The sequence below is a fragment of the Oncorhynchus tshawytscha genome, linkage group LG33 (genome assembly GCF_018296145.1).
Source record: "Oncorhynchus tshawytscha isolate Ot180627B linkage group LG33, Otsh_v2.0, whole genome shotgun sequence".
In the NCBI taxonomy this organism is placed as follows: Eukaryota; Metazoa; Chordata; class Actinopteri; order Salmoniformes; family Salmonidae; genus Oncorhynchus; species Oncorhynchus tshawytscha.
In genome coordinates, this window is record NC_056461.1 from 31,034,468 (window position 1) to 31,045,810 (window position 11,343).

At 39.0% G+C, this 11,343-nt stretch overlaps 1 long non-coding RNA gene across 1 annotated transcript; it reads left to right on the plus strand.

Annotated features, from left to right (window-relative positions):
* Positions 1-786: 786 nt before the first annotated feature.
* Positions 787-7,294, plus strand: LOC112231153. The gene is made up of 3 exons (XR_002950423.2): positions 787-1,456; positions 2,995-3,092; positions 6,860-7,294. It is a non-coding gene; the product is annotated as an uncharacterized LOC112231153 (long non-coding RNA).
* The last annotated feature ends 4,049 nt before the right edge of the window (positions 7,295-11,343 follow it).

The window sequence follows — 11,343 nt, forward strand, 5'->3', positions numbered from 1 at the left end:
TTTAAACATCTGCTATCTGAGCAGCTAACTGATCGCTGCAGCTGTACATAGTCCATCGGTATATAGCCCACCCAATTTACCTACCTCATCCCCATACTGTTTTTATTTTATTTACTTTTCTGCTCTTTTGCACACCAGTATCTCTAGCTGCACATGTTCATCTGATCAATTCATGATGACTCCTTGCTGTCCCCAGTCCACCTGGCCATGCTGCTGCTCCAGTTTCAACTTCCACCTGACTGTGCTGCTGCTCCAGTTTCAACTGTTCTGCCTTATTATTATTCGACCATGCTGGTCATTTATGAACATCTTGGCCATGTTCTGTTATAATCTCCACCCGGCACAGCCAGAAGAGGACTGGCCACCCCACATAGCCTGGTTCCTCTCTAGGTTTCTTCCTAGGTTTTGGCCTTTCTAGGGAGTTTTTCCTAGCCACCGTGCTTCTACACCTGCATTGCTTGCTGTTTGGGGTTTTAGGCTGGGTTTCTGTACAGCACTTTGAGATATCAGCTGATGTACGAAGGGCTATATAAATAAATTTGATTTGATTTGATTTGATCATTTATCACTCCAGTGTTAATCTGCTAAATTGTAATTATTCACTCCTATGGCCTATTTATTGCCTACCTCCTCATGCCTTTTGCACACAATGTATATAGATTCTTTTTTTTTCCTACTATGTTATTGACTTGTTTATTGTTTATTATTTACTCCATGTGTAACTCTGTGTTGTTGTCTGTTCACACTGCTATGCTTTATCTTGGCCAGGTCGCAGTTGTAAATGAGAACTTGTTCTCAACTAGCCTACCTGGCTAAATAAAGGTGAGAAAAAAAACAAGGCCTTATTTTGATGTTTTATGGGCCACATCAGGCCTGCAAGTATGGTTGCAAAAATTACACAACTTTCCCAGTAATTCTGACTAGCCACAGTAATCACATTATTGTGTGCATGTATCTGTACTCATTGGCTCATAGTCTTTTAGATTGAGTTCTGATATTTGGCAAGTGTGGTAATGAGTACAGAAATAGCTCATCCCAGGGTAATGTGTCATTTTTTTTTACCGATGTTCGTCTTATGAGGCCAAATTCTGAACCTCGGCATGGATGCTTGCAGCTATATTTAGAGTTGAATTTGAATGAATGTTTAGAATTTTTGGTGACCGGGTGCAGTACTTGTTAGACAGGTTCATTGTGGTAGGAGTAGCTTTTGAATATGTTTTGAATATTTGAAACTTCCTTCTTCACCTTCACTTTCCCCGATGTGACGGTCATGGATGTACATGTATTTTTTGAAGCTTTGTTTTTGTAATATATTGATTTAATATTTTAGTGTGTAGATTTCTTTTTGACCATTACCAAGGATTTTCTGGAAACATGACCCAACACATTGGCACCTCTAAGAAAGATCACCCATCAAATCTGAACAACTGGTGTTTTGTCCACAAGATGGAAAAAGGTAACTTAATGTTATACTTAATAAGTTATTTTGATTTATTTTAATTACTAAACAAAAGTACTTCTTAATTACTGGTTTACAACACATAGCCAACTATTAACAACTTGAAAAAATAATACAAATTATGATTGAATGATGATGTCAATAATGACAATGTGGAAAAGCTGAGGAGGAAAAACCCAGGAATAGGTTTGTTGAAAATGTGAAAGCAAACATTTGTTAAATAAAGGTAAAATAAGATTGTACTTCAGAAATTACGTACAACACACACGTACAAAACCCTACACAGCACCTTTGACTCTGGACCACAGGTGTCCATTTTGTCAAAAAAATGATGACTAGACATGTCGTGGGTTCTTCCATTTCCGGATTTGCTGTACGACTAGGCGTGGCATTTTTCAGACCTGAATATAAAACGATGGTACTTTTTAATTGTTCCTAAAAAATTATTGCTGAATTTCGCTCACATGCAGACAGAATGATAGGACAGAGCCCTCAAGAATGATTTGAATGATTTGTTTTGGCTCGTCAGATGCAAAAATGTTGATTGGCTCGGTAAACGTAATGTTCCTGTTCAAGCTATAGGCCGATATTACTTTAATTGGATGATACCTGCTATGGAACTTTCCTCCATAAAGTATTGTTTGTTTGTTCATGTAGCACTGTTTGGTAGCTTTTACCTTAACAATCAGGTATTTACAGTATGTTAAACACTAGATCAGTAGATAAAGATGTGTTTAGCCTATGCTACTTGTGTTAGCATGCTAGCCTTACCTAGTTTACGTATCTTGTGATTTTTCGATACAGCATCCAGGGTAGAATATCTTCACTATGTATCTCAGAAGTATGACTTCTATGTTCTACAGATGAACAATGACAAAGTTATATCTGATCGTCCATCAGTACAATAGATTGTGTCTTTAAGAAAACAGACAGTTAAATTGTTTAGATGGCGTTATTTGTACCAGGAAGAATGGTTCCTCATTGTCTGTTAGATTCCACAGTCTTCCAACAGAAATACAACATTACTTCATGTAAAATTACAATCTAATTGTTGACTGTTGTTTTGTTGGGTCAATGTCATAGCAAACCCCTGCAGAAACCAAAGGGCATGATCAAAGTGAATACAACCTTCAGTCTTCTGATCTGACCTGCTGGGATATATCTTAATAACCCAGCACCAATAACCAAGCATTAACAACACAACCTTACTCTTTTTAAGGAAACCAACCCAAATAAGTGACCCAACACCTGCAACCCAGCAGTTAGGTCAACCTAACAAGCAGTACTTTTTTTTTGTAGGTTGTTGTTTGAGGAACACGTTATGTTTTTTAAATTCTTGCTATGCATAAGCCGTAAATTATAAAGGCTTTAAATGTTCCACTACATAAGAGTGCCTTGATTACTAAAGGAGTTTTTTTGCCATCTATGTTTTTTAAAGGTAATTTGCTTTAGTAATTGGAGATGGAAGGGAGTTCCGTGTGATCATGGGCTCTGTATAATACTGTGCGTCCCTGTGACTTGTTGACTGTTTGCAGGTTCAGTGTGCTAACAACCCGCTGGGTAATCCTGGAGTGGTGGTCTACTACCTGTGTACATGTCCCCTGAACCAGACACCTCTTCATGGAGAGAGGAGGTATGACCATGTTAACTCCTCTCTGGTTTAGGAGGGAGCTGAGAGAAACCTCTCACGAATGCTGTATGTATCTACCTATCACAGAAAAACCATGTGGATTTTAAGCGATAACATGAAAACGTGATCTTGTGGGATCTCATTTGATCACTTGATTTTATGGGGTTACGTGGAAAAATAATCCCCCTGACAAAATTAGGGAACTAAAACCCACCTTCGACAGCACCCCAACCCAAAACATCTTCCCGCGGCCATGATAACCTGAGCACATGTGACAACAGGTCTCTGAGTATTAAAGATATATGGCTCCAGACTTATTGGCAAGAATACATTCCTGCATTTTGCCAAAAAACTGCCCAGAATCAAGTAAACAATTATTGCCACCGACGTTACTTTAACGTAAAACTAGCAGTGCTCAAGGAAACGTGACACAGAGTATACATGATTGCTTGGGGATTTGAACTTGCAACCTCTTGGTTGAGAGCATCAATGGTTCTGCAGTGCCAGCAGGTTCATACTCATTGCTCAGAACATTTATTAAAAAACTCCAAAAATAAGGGTGTGGTTAGGGTACAGTGTTGTTCCCTGGGTTACAAAAAAGTCAAAGGTACACTTCACAGGTACACATATTTATTTGTATTTATTTATATGTAACCTTTATTTAACTAGTCAAGTCATTTAAGAACAAATTCATATGAGCTCACATGGTACAGTCTGGTACTTTGTAGGTATAATGGGACATTTTTCTAGACAATATTTTGAAAATAATGTATGGTCATCACAGCACTTTGATAGGTGATGGCAATGTACTGGTGGGGCTCATTAGCATAGTTGAGGGAGAGGTCAAATATATGTGTATTTGTGCCAACAGTCAGTGTAAGTGTTGTAGCAGTTTAAGTGTTTGATGGTTATGCCAATGCAAATTGAGCATCTCCTTTGACACTGTCTGTTCTGCAAATGTATGTGTTACTGATGAGTGGCAATGCAAAGAGGTCATTGTACATTTTCCAGTAATTTAATGGCATCTTGTTGCTGTGAATTTGTAAGTTCTTAACTGGAAATCATTTGTCAATAAGTACGTTATTGTACAATTCACAAAAACTTAGTGTCAAAACGTTTGCCATTAACCTACAGGTGTCTTGCTGACTCTAGCAATACATGCAGGTAACCTACTGTGCCTTCCCTGAGTCTTCTGTTTACAGCATGCAACGTTACTTGCTAATTCGCAGCATACCGTAGCAGTGGCAGCCTATCAGAATATTGAAGGTGTGGCTTTCAACTACTTGTAGCTCTTTTTGGTCTCCCAAGAAAGGGGATGCCATCCCAGTGAATGTGCTCAATTGGATTCTGTTCATAAACAATAAGGTTGTAGAGTGTCAGTTCTCCAGCCTTGTTAAAAGGCTGACTGACATAAGTTTATGTTATACCAAAGAGCTGTTCATTATTTCATTTATAGCTGTTCACTGTCGTTGTAATAGTCACTTCCCTGACAAACCGTCTAGTCAGTGAGTTGATATATTACATACGATCATTTACAGCCAAATTTACAATAACTGACTTGCAGCTAGTTGAAATTACGTTATTGAAAATCAAACATGAACTTTCTGGTAACCCGCTGCCATTAAGCTACTGTAAAAGGCACATTAAAACCCCATAACAGTGCAGCTCTTGATTGTCACAAGTTCTTACCAGGGCCGACGCCAAAACGAATCAGTAGAAGCTGTTGAGAAGCCTCTTGGACCTAGACTTGGTGCTCCGGCACCGCTTGCTGTGCGGTAGCAGAGAGAACAGTCTATGACTAGGGTGGCTAGAGTCTTTGACAATTTTTAGGGCCTTCCTCTGACACCGCCTGGTACAGAGGTCCTGGATGGCAGGAAGCTTGGCCCCGGTGATGTACTGGGCCGTATGCCCTCCTTAGTGCCTTGCGGTCGTCATGTTATTACACTAAATTATCCGCACATGCACCCTAAAACGGTACTGACCAGCACCATGTGAATTCCTTTCTGTACCTCTGAAGGTACCTTATGTTAATGAGATTTTTGTAAACCAGGGAACAACACTCTACTGTAACCGTACTCCTCTTTTTTTAGAGTGGTATGTTCTTGGTATCAAATAAATATCTGGTGGCACTTCTGAGACATTAATCCACTCCAGACCAAAAGGTTGCAAGTTCAAATCCAGAGAGCATTTGTGCACACTTAATGTCAAGTGTACTGAGCACTGCTACTTTTTTGTTGGTGTTTTCAGATAGTCACATAATTACTGACCTGATTCTGGGCAACTTTTAGAAATGTATTCTTGATAATAAACTTGTGTCTGATCTCTGTCATGGCCACAGACCAGGTGGTGTAGCACGAAATTCCGATCGATGGCATCCCCCTTACGGAAAAACCACATGACTTTACATGTGGAAAATCACATGATTTGTTTTCAGAACAGGTGACATTTCACATGTGAAATCATTTGATTGCATGTTTAAGAATTTCTCACAACATTGGTTCTACCAGTCGTCAGGACGTCATGGGATGGTCCTTAATGGTCTCAATCCATCCCAAACCATTATAAGCAAAGTAATGAAATGGTTGTTTTAAAGTTAGAGGTTCACTGTTCAGCTGAAGTATGACCTCACGTGGGATTTGAACTCACAATCTCAAGTGCACTGTACTTTCTTCTGCGCCACAAAGTCTATAGCATTCTTATACACATTCATTACATATAAAACATCTCTGCACTTTGCAAAAGAGTGGCATTGATATATTTTTTTAATTTAACTATGTAAGTCAGCTAAGAACAAATTCTTAATAACAATGACGGCCTGCACCGGCCACACCCAGACTTTGGGCCAATTGTGCGCCGCCCTATGGGACTTCCAATCATGGCCGGTTGTGATACAGCCTGGAATCGAACCACTGCGTTTTATGTTTAGTTGTCTAATGATGGAGGGACATAATATTCTGTATAGTTGTCTAATGATGGAGTGGCGTAATATTCTGTATAGTTGTCTAATGATGGAGGGGCATAATATTCTGTATAGTTGTCTATTGATGGAGGGACATAATATTCTGTATAGCTGTCTAATGATGGTGGGACATAATAATCTGTATAGTTGTCTAATGATGGAGGGACATAATCTTCTGTATAGTTGTCTAATGATGGAGGGACCTAATATTCTGTATAGTTGTCTAATGATGGAGGGACCTAATATTCTGTATAGTTGTCTAATGATGGAGGGACATAATATTCTGTATAGTTGTGTAATGATGGTGGGACATAATATTCTGTATAGTTGTCTATTGATGGAGGGACATAATATTCTGTATAGTTGTCTAATGATGGTGGGACATAATAATCTGTATAGTTGTCTAATGATGGAGGGACCTAATAATCTGTATAGTTGTCTAATGATGGAGGGACATAATATTCTGTATAGTTGTCTAATGATGGAGGGACATAATGTTCTGTTTCAATGTTATGCCTCAATCACTTTGAGAAATTATTATATTTATCTTGAATTAATTGTTTTAACAAAGCTGAGCTTCACTTTGAATTCCAAAGTGTAGGAATACAGGTGAAATCTGTTATTGACACAGACATAGTGTTGTAGTGGCAAGATTGAAATGCTGTGAACCAATAAGTTGTGAGTTCAAAACCAGGTGAGGACAAGGTTGAATAATAATTTCTGTGATATCATTTGATTTTTCTGTAGGGACGGTTTATTAATTGTCTATTGAATTATGTTGATTGTTTCCCATTTGTGTTTTTCTATTCAGATTAACGATGATGAGGAACCCATGGAGGACAACCAACACACACACACACTGTGTGCCTTATTTGATCATTTTATACAATGCCTGTTTTACATATTTGGGGGGTTTTAAAGGGCAATCCCACTAAAGTAATGCATGTCTATTGACTGTTCAGTGATGAGCAAATTGGTAAACTGAAGCAAAGATCATACGCCAAGACATAACCTCTGTGGTTAATGGTAATAGTGAGAGATTAGCATGTCTTGGGGGTATGATCTTTGACCCTCTGTAACATTCTCACTCATCATAATTCACAATTCATTCAGGATTATCTCTAATCATTGTTGTATCCATTGTCAGTGGCATCATTAGGCCTTGGCTTCCAATGCTGTTTTTGATGGTAAAAGAAAAATGTCAGTCTGATATGCGTTTCAATAAACACACATCATTTGCACTATAGAGTTCTTTAAAAAAAATGTTTTACTGACCAATTCTTTAATAATTAAATATACTGCGCTTGGTAGTAGCAGGGACTGCAAGAAGCCCGTGGAGTGACACGGTGTCCGCTGTGATTGGTCGAGATATCACCACGCGGTGGACTACAACGTCCCTTGACCCCACCCCTACAGCACCGGGAAGATGTAAACGTCATCACTCAGAAAAACGCCTGTCACTCAGTTAGTCTGCCTCATAGCATTAGTGCTCAGCATCCTTAGGCTATTGGGTTTCAGTCAGAGTTATTTAATAGTATATTTAGTGAATGAGCAAGATAAGGGTGTTGATATAAATCATGATATTAGGAAAAGTGTTCATTTCTAGCGAGTGTGTTTGATTTGAGTTTCGTTTCTTGGCTGATTAGCTGATTGGCTGGCTAGCTAGCTGAGATTGAAGAGATGAGAACGTTTCCTGATTGAATCACATATCTTTTGACCGTGACACAGTGCCCTGTGGACTGAAGCTGAACTTTACTACAACATATTTAACCCTGTTTGAAATGTGTAATGTTGAGGTGGGAGAACTGACGGTGTTCCCCTGCCAGAATTCTCCCCTTCGTGTAAACGCGCACGCACTCAATTCTTCATTGCTGCGACTTGCCTGCTAGTTGAGAATTCGGATCAAATTAGGCAGCGTTTCATTTGATTTTTTAAGTCGGTTTGATCGCGGGGGAGGCACTAGTAATGTCTGCAGTTTTCGGTTTGGCTATTTGTTTCAAGTGTATTAGTCTATCTATAAATCTCTTTGACAAAATTCGTCATCTCTCCCATGTCTTATTCGACTAGTAGTTCTGAAATGTTTATTGCTTGCCTACATTTTACTCCCTCTATGCTTAATACACATACATGAATTATTCATTTCGTTGGACGTGAAGTTTGTTCTATAGAAAGTATTTGACTCTAGCCACAAAATTAAGGAAATTAGAAGGGAGAGGGGGGAGGACTTCGGCAAGGCTATTTTCTTGCTTGTCGAAATTCTCAGCCCCCCCCTTCCATCTTGGGACTGCAAGAAAATGGCCTTATCGAAATCCCCCCTTCTATTTTCCTTAATTTTGTGGTTGGTTTTTTAAAAACTATTTTTATTCACAATAGCTACTTAATTGTTCTACTGTTGCATTATTGAGAGGTTAACCTGCTAGTAAGCATTTAATTGCACTGTGTACCTACATGTACACTGAGCATACAACACATTAAGAACACCTGCTCTTTCCATGACATAGAAAGACCAGGTGAAAGCCATGATCCCATGTTGATGTCACCTGTTAAATCCACTCCAATCCGTGTAGATGAAGGGGATGAGACAGGTTAAAGAAGGATTTTTAAGCCTGGGTTCAATTGAGACATGGATTGTGTATGTGTGCCATTCAGAGGGTGAATGGGAAAGACAAAAAATGAAAGTTCCTTTGAATGAGGTATGGTAGTAGGTGCCAGGAGCACCAGTTTGTGTCAAGAACTGCAAAGCTACTGGGTTTTTCACGCTCAAAAGTTTCCTGTGTGTATCAAGAATGATCCACCACCCAAAGGACATCCAGCCAACTTAACACAACCGTGGGAAACATTGGAGTCAACATGGGCCAGCATCCCTGTGGAATGCTTTATACACCTTGTAGAATCCATGCCCCAATGAATTGAAGCTGTTCTGAGGGCAAAAAAAGGATGCAACTCAATATTAGGAAGGTGTTCCTATTGTTTGGCATACTCCTCCATAGTATCATGTGTGTATGACAAATAAACAAAGTTGAACTGAGAAGGAAAGGAGGAGGTTAGCCAGAAAGGCAGGGGAAAGATGGTCAGCTTTGTGGTGAGATTGTAGGTGAACACATTGAAAATACATAGGCACTTAAATGATGTGTCCTCAAATGTTATGTAATCTAAAAGTCTCATATTAGCTGGTAGAACTGATGAAATGAATCATAGATGTCTTATAACCTATTCCATTCTACAGGTCATTGGTTTTGGCTCATGTCTCTTTATATTCATATATTTACAGTACTAGTCAAAAGTTTGAACACACCTTCTCATTCAAGGGGTTTTCTTTATTTTCTACATTGTATAATAATAGTGAAGACATCAAAACTATGAAATAACACATATGGAATAATGTGGTAACCAAAAAAGTGTTAAACAAATGAAAATATATTTGATTGCATTTCAGTTAACAGGTGTGCCATGTTAAAAGTTAATTTGTGGAATTTATTTCCTTAATGCGTTTGAGCCAATTAGTCATGTTGTGACAAGGTATGGGTGGTATACAGAAGATACAGTAGCCCTATTTGGTGAAAGACCAAGTCCATATTATGGCAAGAACAGCTCAAATAAGCAAAGCGAAATGACAGTCCATCATTACTTTAACACATGAAGGTCAGTCAATGCGGAAAATCTCAAGAACTTTGAGTGCAGCGGATAAGTTCATTAGAGTTACCAGCCTCAGAAATTACAGCCCAAATAAATGCTTCACAGAGTTCAAGTAACAGACACATCTCAACATCAACTGTTCAAAGGAGACTGCGTGAATCAGGCCTTCATGGTCAAATTGCTGCAAAGAAACCACTACTAAAGGACACCAATAATAAGAAGAGACTTGCTTGGGCCAAGAAACACGAGCAATGGACATTAGACTGGTGTAAATCTGTCCTTTGGTCTGATAAGACCAAATGTGATTTTTTTTTGTGAGACGCAGAGTAGGTGAACGGATGATCTCCGCAAGTGTGGTTCCCTCCATGAAGCATGGAGGAGGTGGTGTGGGGGTGCTTTGCTGGTGACACTGTCTGTGATTTATTTAGAATTCAAGGCACACTTAACCAGCATGGCTACCACAGCGTTCTGCAGCAATATGCCATACCATTTGGTTTGCGCTTAGTGGGACTTTCATTTGTATTTCCAAAAGGAAAATGACCCAACACATCTCCAGGCTGTGTAAGGGCTATTTGACCAAGAAGGAGAGTGATGGAGTGCTGCATCGGATGACCTGGCCTCCACAATCACCCGATCTCAACACAATTGTGATGGTTTGGAATGAGTTGGACCGCAGAGTGAAGGAAAAGCATCCAAGAAGTGCTCAGCATATGTGGGAACTCCTTCAAGACTGTTGGCAAAGCATTCCAGGTGAAGTTGTTTGAGAGAATGCAGGGAGTGTGCAAAGCTGTCAAGGCAAAGGGTGGCTACTTTGAAGAATCTAAAATCTATTTTTGATGTGTTTAACACTTTTTTGCTTACTACATGATTCCATATGTGTTATTTTATAGTTCACTATTATTCTACAATAAAGAAAAAACCTTGAATGAGTAGGTGTCCAAACTTTTGACTGGTACTGTATATTATACACTGGGTATACAAAACATTGAGAACACCTGCTCTTTCAAATCAAATTTTATTGGTCACTTACACATGGTTAGCAGATGTTATGTTTCTAGTTCCAAAAGTGCAGCAGTATCTAACAGGTAATTTCTAACAATTCCACAACAAAACCTAATATCTAACAAATTCCACAACAAAACCTAATATCTAACAAATTCCACAACAAAACCTAATATCTAACAAATTCCACAACAAAACCTAATATCTAATAATTCCACAACAAAACCCAATATCTAACAAATTCCACAACAAAACCTAATACACACAATCTAGTAAAGGAATGGAATGAGAATAAATCAATATAAAACATATGGATGAGCAGTGACAGAGCGGCTAAGATGCAATAGATAGTCTCAATCTGATGAGTTTGGAGGGCACTATGGTGTTGAATGCTGAGCTGTAGTCAATGAACAGCATTCTCACATAGGTATTCCTCTTGTCCAGATGGGATAGGGCAGTGTGCAGTGTGATGGCGATTGCGTCGTCTGTGGACCTCTTTCCATGACGTAGACTGACCAGGTGAATCCAGGTGAAAGCTATGATCCCTTATTGATGTCACCTGTTAAATTCATTTCAATCAATGTAGATGAAGGTGAGGAGACAGGTTAAAGGAGGACGGGCTCATTTAATGGCTGGAACGGTATTAATGGAAGGGTA